The 9,779-nt window shown below is 38.5% G+C and overlaps 1 non-coding gene across 1 annotated transcript; it reads left to right on the top strand.

The window, feature by feature from the left end:
• The first annotated feature begins 8,980 nt into the window (after positions 1 to 8,980).
• LOC133753025 (small nucleolar RNA SNORD77) lies at positions 8,981 to 9,048 on the top strand. The gene has a single exon (XR_009865018.1). It is a non-coding gene; the product is annotated as a small nucleolar RNA SNORD77 (small nucleolar RNA).
• The last annotated feature ends 731 nt before the right edge of the window (positions 9,049 to 9,779 follow it).

Here is a 9,779-nt window from a genome sequence, read left to right as displayed (position 1 = left end):
AAAAAATCACTGTTCCTGAATAGTAGGGAAAAGAGCCACAAACAATAATCAAATCTCAAAATGTCAATTTCACATATATACATTATGTTTTTTATATTCTGTTACCACAGATCAGTGAAATAATGTGATACTTGTCTTTGGGGACTGTTGTATTTCACTGAGCATAATGTTTTCCAGTCGTATCCATTTTGTTGCAAAAGACAGGATTTCATTCATTTTTATGGCTGAGAAGTATTCCATGTGTATATAAACCACATTTTCTTTATCTAGTCATCTACTAATGGACATCTGGGTTGATTCCATATCTTAGCTATTGTGAATTGAGTTGCAATAAACATGGGAGTACAGATAACTCTTTCATGTGCTGATTTCCACGTAGCTAGTAACATTGGTGGAGTCCATTTTAGAACCCCACCAGTGCCAAAAACAAAATGGTAAACACTAGATTCACTTGTCTCTTTCAGTTAGATTCACTTCTTACCATTTGCCACACTTGCTTTATTTCTACCTATCCTTATCCATTCCTCTGTACCTAAAGCTATGTGCAGACCTGGCATTTCACCTCTAAATGGCTTTGGCACATATCTGCATAGAAGTATGGTCCTACAAAATGGGCGTGCATGATTATGGAGTCCAAGTGTGTTTTGAAAAAGCACGGATAAAAACTAGTTTTTGCCCATGAGCAAAACTATTATTTCTATTCATATTTTTCTGCTTTTCCTTATGATGATTATGCTTTGTGGATTGCATTCCAAGCATGGAATCCCCTAAAAGGGTTCATTACTAATCAAAATACCAACATATCTTACTAATATATTTTTGTATCTACAAGATTCTACTGCACTAATTCTCCAAGAACCTGTTACTAGTTAAATCCTACTGAAATGCTCCAATGTCAAATCTAAGCCTTGTGTGCAAATAAAAGGCCCTTTGGAGTCTTTGCCCTCAAATACAAAGAAGAGACACAAAGTAATCACTGTGTGGTGCGATGTGTGTGTGATGGTCTGATGTGAAGTCAGAGAGAGGACCAACCACCTCAAGAGGGACAGGAGAGGCACACCAGGAGATGAAGAGAGAGCTCAGAAAGAGGAATAAGGCAAGTGGGCAAGTCCATACTTGAGGAGCAGTTAGAAGTAGCTGTAGCTAGTACCTAAATGTGTAATGTCTTGAGATGATATCTCAGGCAGCACCAAACACTACCTTCATTTGATTCGTTAAGGCACTGGGCAAAATGCCATGAGTATAAGAATCAAGTGCTGTGGTCTCTGCCTTGTAACTCAGGGTATCCCCTACATGTAGCATCATCATAACACAACTAATTTTTAACAAGGCAAAACCAAACCTTTGTTCCAAGAACTTGCTCAGTTTGTCCAACAGAGTTCTTAGTGTACAAATTCTTTCTTGTTTGGAACCTTAATGATGTGTGAAAGTAGAGAAATATGAACTGTCACTTGCAGAACCAAAAAAGTGAATTTTTCCTATGACTCAGACAGATGGATATAACATATAATAAGTTCTGGAGGCTGGGGGCATTTTATGCAAATTCAGTGTTGAAAATAATCACTGAACTCAAGTGCTTAGGGGAAGCTTCACAAGAGGTAACTCTTTTTTTTTTTTTTTTTTTTTGACAGGCAGAGTGGACAGTGAGAGAGAGACAGAGAGAAAGGTCTTCCTTTTGCCGTTGGTTCACCCTCCAATGGCTGCCGCGGCCAGCGCGCTGCAGCCGGCGCACCGCGCTGATCCGATGGCAGGAGCCAGGTGCTTATCCTGGTGTGATAAAACACTGGGAGCTGATAACTACCATCATATTTGCTTTTTCCAGCGGGGGAAAATAAAAGGATATCTAAAGTAAATTATATATGAAAAAAAATTATTGTTAAAGTCCTTTATGGAAGTATGTAAGTTGTTATGCACATTTAAAACACTTATTCCTGAGAAAGAATGACCCTCATTGAAAGCAAGACCACTCTCCCCTCAGCTCTCCTCTTTCCATCCCTTGTGTTCATCCCCAGCTGTTTACAACCACTAGCCAGCGTGAGGGCAGGCTGTTGAAGAAGTCCCTCCCTGGAACACACTGGTCCAGGAAGTGGAGCCGCACTCAGGCTGGCCTGAGTACTACTTCTGCTTTCTCTCAGTACTTTCTATAGGGAGAAAATTCCTAACCTGTTTTTGTTCCACACCCTTATCTGAAAAGTGAAGGGATTAACCCACCGAGTATCATAAAACTATTGGGAAGGCTACTTAGCACAAAAATAAGTTCCAGAAGTCACTTCAGTACGAACTTCCTGATTTAAACTGGGGGGAAGCAGGATCATCGCCTAGGGCCAGCGTGGTCTGCAGGGCATTTATCATTAAGCATCCATTCAGTGCAATGTCTCCAGTAATCCTTCAGCATCCACATTGCCTTTCTTATGAGACAGCTCAAGAGTAGGTCAGATTTCGGGGGTTATGTCAGTATTATTATTAGCATAATCATTAGGAACATGTTTTTCTAAATTCTCAAGATACAGGAAGGTGTGTTGTATGCAAGCTGTTTCATGGGCAAACTCCTTTTAATAGTAGCTGTTTCAATAAAGAGTTCTTAATTAGAAGTCAGGAGGAAGGATGTTAAGTTTTTATGGAAGTCAGTGAAAGAAAATATCAGAGTTTATGGAAATAAATTAAATAAAATATACAGGCAATTTTTCTGAAATGTAAAGTTAATGATATGAAAAGCAGTCTTGTCATTCACCAAGAGTTCAGGATATAGGTTACTCCTATAGAACAATCGTTTTACCTCTGGAAAATACATTTATGTGTTTTAGATAATGAGTTGGCAACCAGCTCAGTAGTAGTTCAGGCCATTTATCGTATTTATTTATTTATTTTAATTTTATTTGAAAGGAGGAGACAGATATCTTCTGTCCTCTTGTTCACTCCCCAAATGCCCACAATAGCCAGGACTGGGTCAGGCTGGAGCCAGGAGCCCAGAACTCAATATAGGTCTCCCACATAGGTGACAGGGACCCAAATAGTTGGACCATCACCTGCTTCCCAGAGTACATTAGAAGGAAGCTGGAATCAGAGGTGGAGCAGGGACTTGAACCCAGACACCCCAATATGGAATGTGTGTGTCGTAAGGGGCATCTTAACTGCTGCAGCAAACACTCACTCTTCAATTCCTGTTTAAGGTGGACCTCATGTGAATTCAAGAGGAAACACAGTACTCTTTGCCCCATTTCCTGATCACAGAAAAGTAGATTTATCTTTAAAATCAGTTACTGAGATATTAACAAAATAATCATATTCTATGGAAAATTTGATAGACTCTACACGAATAAATGCACTTTAAAAAGCCAGTCATTTGAATTTTCGTATGTGAGATAACATTTCGGTCTTTGTTTAGAATTACTGAGAAGTTAAATATTTTTATATGATGCTTTTTATTCTATAGAGAGGTTGAAACATAGAAAACAGCTAAAACTCATATGATACTGTTTAAATACTTAACATGCACTTGTTTATGCTGTATACGAAATGTAGGCGCTCTTGAACTCTTTTTTGGGTATGCCCTAATCTTTCCTTTTAATCACTTTATTCCCATAAAACCTGCCTGCTCTGGGTCCTCTCTGTCCTTGGTTTCTTCTTTCAAAGATGACCAGCTAACCAACCTAATAAAGCAGTCTATGTTGATGTGTCAACCTCCACCCTACCCTTCTGCTCCATCCTCAGATAAGTTACTTGCATTGCAAGAAGAGCTTACCTGAGACCTTACTTGCCACCTTAATTCTCCCACTCCCAGGAGATGGCTCCAATGGTAAGAAATTCTGACACAGGAGATAGGAGGGGAAGCACTGGGACAGAGGCAGAAGTTTTAGAGGGGAGGGCCTTGGGACATCATGTTTGCAGCTACCTTCATCTTTTGACCCTAGCCCCAAAGGTAAGCAAAGCAGTTGCTACTTCTCCAAAGATTAACTAAGACAAGCCCGGTGTTTCTGAGGTACTTGATTTTTACATACCTGCATTAAGCTTCGCTGCTTCCTTCCATGACCAAAGCTGGAACAGCAGCTGCATAATATAGAGAACCAGAGGAAGTTCTGGTGGAAAATCAAGTACTGCTTCCACACATGCAGTTCTATGCTGATTGCTTTTAGTGACTGGCTCCAAATAGGAATCAACATTGAATTCCATTTTAATGATTATGTTTTTGACTGGTACACAAAAAGATTAATGTTGCAAATATTTAAAAGAAATTATCTGAACTAAATCATTTTAATTTTCAAAATCAGGATTACATTCCTTTTCAGCTATCAGATGGCTTTGGAGCTATAAGTTGGACTGCTACATCAGTATAGGATCAGCCTTTCCAGTAGAAATAGATGTACATTCACTTTGTAACAACAGAATAATAGTTTCCGAATATTTGTCTGTTTCAGAGTGGATAGTTAGGGCTGTCCCATGATGACCTCAATTGTGAAATTCAACTATTGCAGCTTTTTTTAAAAAAAATTTTTTTTATTTAATTGAAAGAGTTACAAAGAGGAGTAGAGACAGAGAGAGAGAGAGGTCTTCCACCTGCTGGTTGACTCCCCAAATGGCCACAATAGCCAGGACTCAGCCTGTCTGGAGCCAGGAGCTTCCTCCAGATCTCCCACATGGGTGCAGGGGCCCAAAGACTTGAGCTGGCCTCCACTTTGTTCCCAGGCACATTAGCAGGGACCTGGATCTGAAGCGGAGCAGCCGGGAATCAAACCGGAGCACATATGGGATGCCAGCACTGCAGACTGGGGCTCCAACCTGTACCACAGCGCTGGCCCCTGAAGCTCTGTTTAAAGAACACTTTGTAGCATGCAGTTCCTTTGGTATGCAGATATCAAATGGTTGGTGCTAAGAATAAGCATCAAAATAGAAAGTATAGACATAAATTGTGGGAGGATATAATTTATCATAATTCATATATAAAAAGTGATCCTTATAAGACAAAATCTTTATAGAGGTGGATGGTTGGTGATGGCTGCAGAACATTTTGAAGATATTGGGTAAACTTAAAAATGGTTGGAATGTAAATTTTATGTTTTTGGAAAAAAGATCAAATTTAGGACGCGTTCTCTGATAGTTTTTCCTGGCAAATTAACAAGGTAAGAATAAGAGTATATTTTGAAATTCTGTGCCTCCCTCCTTCCCTCAAAAAATAATCATCCCTCAGAAAAGCATTTGAGGAGAAATGTCCCAGAGTGCTGCGTTCAGTCCAGCTATCAGAGGAATAACGTGCTAGCTAGTGAAAGGCATTTGGTGTCATTATCAATCCTGTATGTACAGTGCTTCTTACTGGAAGATTTCTGTCCAAATGGCAAGCACTGGTTTTGCTTTCAAGAACAAGTTTTAACACGGGACCTTTGCTCAGCTTCCGAAAAGAACTGTGGGATAGTAAAGTTGATGTTGACTGAGTCTTTCATGAGTAGGCTTTAATTGTATCGTGGAGTGAGGGATTTTTGAAGGAAATCCGCAGACCTACCTAAGCAAGAGCCCAACCTAATTTATATTGTAGCATCTATATAAATTACTCTCGTACTGCCATGGAGTGCAAATTACCCTGGTTAGAGACTCATCACTTGGTTGGCACTGTCACTATTGATTGCTAGGTCTGTAATCGTGTATAATTCTTCCTCTACCACTCTACCAGCTGGGTACGATACTGATTCCAGAAGGAGCCACTTCATTTCTTATTACCACATGACACCATCATCTGCCCAGCGCCTTGGCAAATGTACTAGCCTTTGTTGTCTGTGATGGCTGATTCCCAGACTGGCACGTAGCAATTCTGTTGTTGATGAGTCCAGGCAAAAGCACTGAAAGTGAGCACAATGTCCACAGTGATGGATGAATGACCCGTCGTTCAGATGGCTACAGGCCTACTGAATGGATTGTACTGAGACTACTGTGGATATTTGCTCCATTATTCTGTGTATTGGAGTTAATGTTTTCATCTATCATGTGCTTTAGATGAGACTTAAGAGTATACTGTATATTCAGTCAAACTGCTCAGTTTTCTTAGTTTTGGGGTTTCATCAGGCATGTATCACAAAGCTCATGTTTGAGCATTGAAAACAAAAGCAGATGTATGTGACTCTATGTCAACAAGCCTTGAGAGTTTTAACTAATAAGAACATAAAACCTGATAGAATTTTCAATGTACTCTAAAACACCATCAAAAACACACATCATTTTCTGAGATAATTCAATTTTTGCACTAAATGTATTTATTTTAATACTTGTGCTCTGGATATCCCTTGTAAATAAGAGTAAAATTTATGGTTAGAATAGTATTACCTGAAATACAAATCACATGTATCTCTAATAAAATGGTGAATTATTATTGGATGGAGGCAAACTGATACTAGTATATTCATATGTGTTTATTGACCACTTACTGTGTCCAAAGCACTACGCAGGATGGGAAAGTCCTCATTTTATATTTTTACAAATCTTTACTTGATTGAAATTGTGTAAAAAACTAACATCCTGAATTGATACTATGTAATTCAATTTTTCATCATGAAACTAATTCATACCAGAAAATAGCAGAGTTTAAAAAAATACTATCAGTAAAAATGATATATTTCCTTGGTTTGGGAATTTCCAAACCACGATATTCTGCCCTGTCAAAATATATTCATTTGGGGGAATTTTTAGCTTGATGCATTTCTTTTGAACTTAGTCACATTTGTACATCTAGCTGGTTTCATTATTAAATAAAAGCAAAGGTGATTCCCCTCTTGTAGTGAAGACCACACACTTGAAGAATGATACTCCAACAACTTCTAGGTTCTGCTCTAGTAACACCGAAACCAGAAACTTGTGGGAGAAATGTCACTTCATCTGAGAGAGTAAAATCAGACTCTAACAGGAAGTAGCAAATTCATCTTTTTCTCTTTTTTCATCAACTCTTTGCTGAAGACAAGCAGTTTTGAGATGCAGGGCACTCTAAGTCATACTTCCTTTATGTCGATCAAAGCAAAAGCCACTGAGCAGTGCTTTCCCCCAAAGGAATCTCTAAATAGCAATGGGGACATTTTCAGATGGATTAATTTGTGGTCGAGACCTCCTTGCCTGTATCATAGTTCCTGAAAGAATAGACGTAAAACCCCGACTGTTGCCGAATGAAAATCTAACCCAAATTCTACCTTTGTAAAACAGGATAATTCAGTTTTAATTTGAATAAGTCATAAGGTACTATTTTGAATAGTTGGGTCTTTTACTTAAATGATCTAGCGCATAGATGAGATACAAATCTGAGAAGACTTTGGATTTGAGTGTTTGGGGACTTTAAAGAGTGGTTTTGTTTCTTTCTTCTAAAAAGATGATACATATATGCAGAAACCATTCAGAGCTATAGAATCAATCTTGAAACATTTTTTAATAATCTCCAAGTATGTTTAAAGGAATCATCTTTTAATTTCCAATTTCTCTACCTCTTGGAACAAATTACTTGCTAGGATGGAATGAACTCTTTCCTTTCAAAAGAAAATGGGACTGCTTGTCTTTCAGATTTGTGTTCTTCTACTCCAGCTCTAAAAGTGCATGTGCCTCACAGCCATTTCTTTCTCTCCTGCAGGTGGCACGGACCAGGACTGGGAAATCTACCGTTGAAATTCTTTCATGCCTCATCCTTTGAACGCTGGAGGTCTGCTCTAGGCTGTATGCTGTTAATGCTAATCGTGATAGGGGTTTTTACCTCCAACTGACTCCTACATGTTAGCATTAACAGGGTATGACGCCTCTTACTAGCTTTCACGTGGAACACAGTGCCGCCGTGGGAGGATGACACAGAAGTATGAGTCACTCTGCTGGATAAACTTAACCGTTTTTTAATTTGTTCATCAGAAACTGTCATTGAGATGGTATACATTAAGTTTTAAGAATAAGTTCATTTAAAAGATTTATCAGCAGTACCCTGAATCATTTTCTTGTTAATCTTAAAGTTTTTATCTTTAATAGAAAAATTCATTTGTATCACGTTTAATTCAAAGTTATGATTTGTTCATTGTAACTACTGATAAGCACTTTCAATGATTCAACTGGAAGAAATTTAGACTGACTATATTCTAAAGCAAATTCCTATATTAACTTCAAAGTTTAAAGTTATAAGAACTACTCTAGTTACATCACGGATTGTCTAACATTTTTTAAGACATTTGGGAACTGATATTTCCTCCTCCCCATGTAATGTTTTCTATTTAAACATCTTTAGTTTTAAATTAATACTCTTATTTGAATCTTAAGGGGATACTAAAAGGCTGTAATACTGAATTTGTATTTTTAAAAATGAAATATTGTTAATGATTAGCATGGTAAATGACATTGGAGAGCTGTCTTTCCCCTACAAGATAGAAAGTTTTAACTTAAAAACTTCATATCTGAAATGAAATCCAAATCTAAGGTTCAGATTAACAGCTGAGCCATGTAATATTGTGGAGTCAGAGCATCCACTTTTCCTTTCCAGGCACAGTTCTTCATCCATAGAATAGGGATAAAATGTTTTAAGGTTGATGTGAGGCTTAAATTCAGTAGAGAAATATTTTGTAAGATACTAAGGTGCTACATAAGTGTTATAGCAAAATTAGTCCAAGAACAGGCCCCCTACATTGTTAGAGAAAAACTGATGATTAGATCTGCAGAACTGTAAAGATCTGGATCTCCATGCAACTTTTCTCCATAAGTTAACAATGCCACTTAAAAAATATATAGCCAAATTGAAGAACTCTTCCCAACATGTGTCAAACAGCTATTCACTGTAACCAAATAAATCTCATGAATCTGTGGTGGATTTAAAGTAATTTTATTTCTGCTGTGGCCCTTTTTCTTCTGCAAAGTACAAATTGTAATTTCAGCAGGTATTTATACAGAAAAAGACATTGGGAAAAAAAGGAACTATGTGGATGCTAAGAGGAATGTCCTGCTGGGACCCAGTATTCTTTTGCTTTTTTTAAGACTTATTTACATACTACGATGGTTGCATAGTTCATCAGATTGCATTCTGAAGAGATGTATCATTGGTCTGATGTATCTGGAGGAAAAAAAAAAGACTTATTTATGTATTTGAAAGTTACAGTGAAAGAGAGAGAAAGAGATTTTCCATCTGTTGGCTTACTCCGCAAATGGCTGCAATGACTAGGGCTGGGCCAGGCCAAAGCCAGGAGCCAGAAGCTTCAGCTGGGTCTCCCACGTATGTGCAGGGGCCTAAGCTCTTGGGCCATCATCCTCTGCTTTCCCAGGCGCATTAGCAGGGAGCTTGATTGGAAGTAGAGCAGCTGGTACTTGAACTGGTACCCGTATGGGATGCCAGCATGCAGACAGCAGCTTAACCTACTGCGTGTGCCACAGTGCCAGCCCCAAGACACAATATTCTTGTGTGAGGGCATTTTGCCCCCCTTGCTGTTGAAGTTGTGTGTGCTACCAAGATAAGTTACTCCTCTTAACCCTTGGAATCAACTTGTACTATTGGAGCTTCACCTATAGGTGCATTGCATTCACGGGTGTTTCTTTGGACAGTTGCTGTTATCTGCCATTGCATAGCTTCAAGAGGACTCCTTGCTTTGAGTCTCACTTCTTCAAAATCCTGCCTGCTGCCTACAGGCACAGAGGCACAGAAAGAACGGAATAAATGAACTTTAAGAAAACTGTGCTATGAAATGCCGTATTTAAAGAGCACGACATGATGCTCAGGCAAGTTACTAATGTATCTTTACATCAGTTTCCTCATCAATAAAATAATGAATGGCTTTCATGAGGCTTAATTG

The sequence above is a fragment of the Lepus europaeus genome, chromosome 2 (assembly GCF_033115175.1).
Source record: "Lepus europaeus isolate LE1 chromosome 2, mLepTim1.pri, whole genome shotgun sequence".
In the NCBI taxonomy this organism is placed as follows: Eukaryota; Metazoa; Chordata; class Mammalia; order Lagomorpha; family Leporidae; genus Lepus; species Lepus europaeus.
This window is presented reverse-complemented; position numbering and strand designations above follow the sequence as displayed.